We start from the raw sequence: 3,160 nt of genomic DNA on the forward strand, positions 1-3,160 counted from the left end.
CTATGAATTCATAGCTGCACACAATTAATTCACATCAACAAAAGAACCTCAAAGCTCATAAAATTTCCCATCGAGGCCATTGAGGTCACAATACAATTATTGGTATTCTAAAGGAATAAGACAATTGAATATTTGAGTCATAATGGTCTTCATAAGCTACAAGAATCAACATTCTTAATCGACACATCTCAAAATGTGAAACAATTTGAAAATGTTTCATTGTTATTCACGCATAAAACTTTGCGAGTAGAGCGATGAGTGAGATGGAGAGTAAATCCATTGAGGAATGTCTCTAAGTCTCTAAGCTCTTTCATTAATTATCTGTAAGATCTTCAACAGCAGCATCAGAAGCAAAAGTGACGACAAATGAAACACAAAAAAATAAAAAGAAAGAAGAACAAGGCAGAAGAAAAGTCGACGACAAAATGGAATGTATGGTTTGGTATAAATTAAATTGTGAACATATGCCATTGGTATGAACATCGATTCATTGTGTTCACTTCATGCAATTTACAATTTAGCAAATTCACAAGAATTTTACTTCTTCTTCTTTCTCAAAAAAAGCAGAAATTGCTCGACTGGACCGTTGATAATTTCCACATTTCACATCATTAACTGTGTCTAATCACACTTTCTAGTTAAGGCATTCAAGAAATTTTTGCTGCTTTCGAATACGAAAGAATGAAAAATAAGTTTATGGATAATACAGTTCTTCGCTCTGTTCGTGGATGTAAAGTAATGTCGATACCATGACATTAAGATGAACACCAAAAAAATCATCATCATCATCATCATCTTCGACATCATTTGCCCTCCTGGAAGTATGGATGAAAAAGGTTTGTTAGCTTATTTTGAAGATGTGCTGCTTGCATGGATTGATATGTCTGATTGAGTAGATGTAAAATTATAGAACGATATGGAATGGTCTAAGACAGTGTTGTCCAAACTGTGTGTCGCGGTCGTGGCTTATCAGTTTGGACACCATTGGTCTAAGGATACAGGATATGCATGGATTCTTCAAAAGTGATGTTACCTCTATTTCCGTCCAATATTGACACTAAATCATACATCTACAGCTTTAAAGATGATTCAGTCTGTACATGCGCCTTACAACCAAACAATCCCAATCATTCATCTCTTACTTCCATTTTTCACTTCTCATTCTTTTCATAAAACCACAGCAAATTTTTCTACTTCTTCTTCATCTATTCTATTTGGCTGTATTCTTAGACTCTGAGGTCCAAACAACACATCAGATTCTTTTCTGTTCCTCTCTTAGATTTATTTTTTTTTGTCGATGCTTTTAAGCTATAATTAAGATTATAAAACCTTCTTTTGAATTTGAGAATTTGGAAAAAAAGGAAAGAAGCAATGGAAGAAGAAGAAGGGAATTTCTTTTAAAACAGAATTAATAGCAGCATATATTCGTAAGTTGTAAATCGTATGTGTGAGTTTTTTCGGCTAGATGCTATTTTGAAGAAAAAAAGAGATATACAGGAGTGGAGACTAATTGCTAAATTTATGGGATCCCCATGGATATTGCAGAAATAAAAATATGCATAAATTTTATTGACACAAGTTTCTTAATTTTATTTGGAGATGCTGTCTATAAAATTTAAATCTTCTAAGAAGGTATTAATGAAATGTGAATATTGCTGCAATTCTGGATAATTCAGTGACTGGCACATGTCAATCGGTTGGCTTGATGCTTACTTGATTTATGATTCTTGCATAATTTGACATTTGTGGGACAATAATGACTAAATGACGACCTTATTCAAAGAGTTTGGCCAAGAACCGCAAACTTTGCAGATTTGGGCTGTGCCTTATAGTTCGTTCAAGGTTCAAGGTCTGCCTTTCTTGCCACCAGGCCTACAATTTTGGACGAATCCTACTTATTGACCATTGTGCTAATTTAGGCTACTAGCATTCACTATTCTGACTTTACTAGTCTATTCTACAGTTACTCTATATAGTATAGTGCTTAAATCCTCACTATATCAGTCACATTAGATGGTATAACAATAATAACACCAACATTCCTTATCCCAGTGTCTAAACCTTCTGAATAATTCTCCAACGTATTGTCGACCCTACAATTATTGTTATTACTATTATATTGCTTATTGCCTATCCTCATGTTATGAATAAAACAGCAAAATGTAGGAGATGAAGAAGAAGAAACAAAATAAAAGAGATGAAAAATAGAAAGAGTAAGATGAGAGATGAGTGAATAACAAAAGAGATTTTTTACAACCGTCTATTAGCTTCATAAGAGATGTGATGGTTATATGATGCGTATAAGTTTCAATGAGACATCATGTGTACAAAATTTTTTGCTCTTGTTCTATAGAAATGAGAAAAAATATTTTTTACAGTTCAGAGTCTATTGTCAACAACTTTTTTTTTTACTTCCAGTAGACCTTTACTAATGTCATTCATTCTTCTTCTATCATCATTTGTCCTTTCATTTGTCGTAGGTAAAGCTACTTACCACACACATTTTATATCCCCCAATATTTCTATGGAAAATGAATTTGAGCTAAATAAATCCATAAAAAAAGGAATGCTCTTGAGTATGTGAAGCAGTAGTTGATGATATTACAATCAGATAACCCTAATCCTTCATGTCATTATGTACTCAAGTGTTTGTGCATCTTTTCTTCATGATATTCTCAACAATTTTTTGAGAACCAATTTTTTTCTGTTGAATTTTTGGAATCAGAGAAGAAGAGAAACATGATAATCTCATATCTTCATTACTTATTATTACAGTTCTTTACATACCTGATGAATAGTGCTCAGTGTCTAATCAACATTAACATTGAAACAGAACGCTAATAATAAGAAATGAGAAGGTATGTTTAGAATTTTAAGAAGTAATGAGGTTGGGTGGAATAGAGCGCACTTTGGGTTGATGGAGTCTGGAATGTGCTTTGTAGTTTAAGGTATTAATATGATCTATGTGAATTTAAGGAGGATTGTGACGTTAAATTCAATTTTAGCCATTTCAGTATGGTCTATAGTCCAAACGACAGAATGCGGTCGTCAAGATAACATATGACCTAGGAGAGACACGCAATAGCCAATCCAACGTGACTCTGGTCTCAAGCTCCATTCGATAAAACTTGACTTCAGGCCAGAGTCAAGTAATCTAACT

General features: G+C 33.4%; 1 long non-coding RNA gene across 1 annotated transcript; it reads right to left on the reverse strand.

Moving 5' to 3' along the window:
- Window positions 1–2,232: 2,232 nt before the first annotated feature.
- LOC139087898 (uncharacterized) lies at window positions 2,233–2,839 on the reverse strand. The gene is made up of 3 exons (XR_011544178.1): window positions 2,788–2,839; window positions 2,495–2,704; window positions 2,233–2,347 (listed from the first exon to the last, which is right to left on the reverse strand). It is a non-coding gene; the product is annotated as an uncharacterized lncRNA (long non-coding RNA).
- Window positions 2,840–3,160: the final 321 nt, after the last annotated feature.

The sequence above is a fragment of the Chironomus tepperi genome, unplaced genomic scaffold (genome assembly GCF_022539635.2).
Source record: "Chironomus tepperi strain 1889 unplaced genomic scaffold, CSIRO-AGI_Ctep_v1 contig_137, whole genome shotgun sequence".
NCBI classification, from domain to species: Eukaryota; Metazoa; Arthropoda; class Insecta; order Diptera; family Chironomidae; genus Chironomus; species Chironomus tepperi.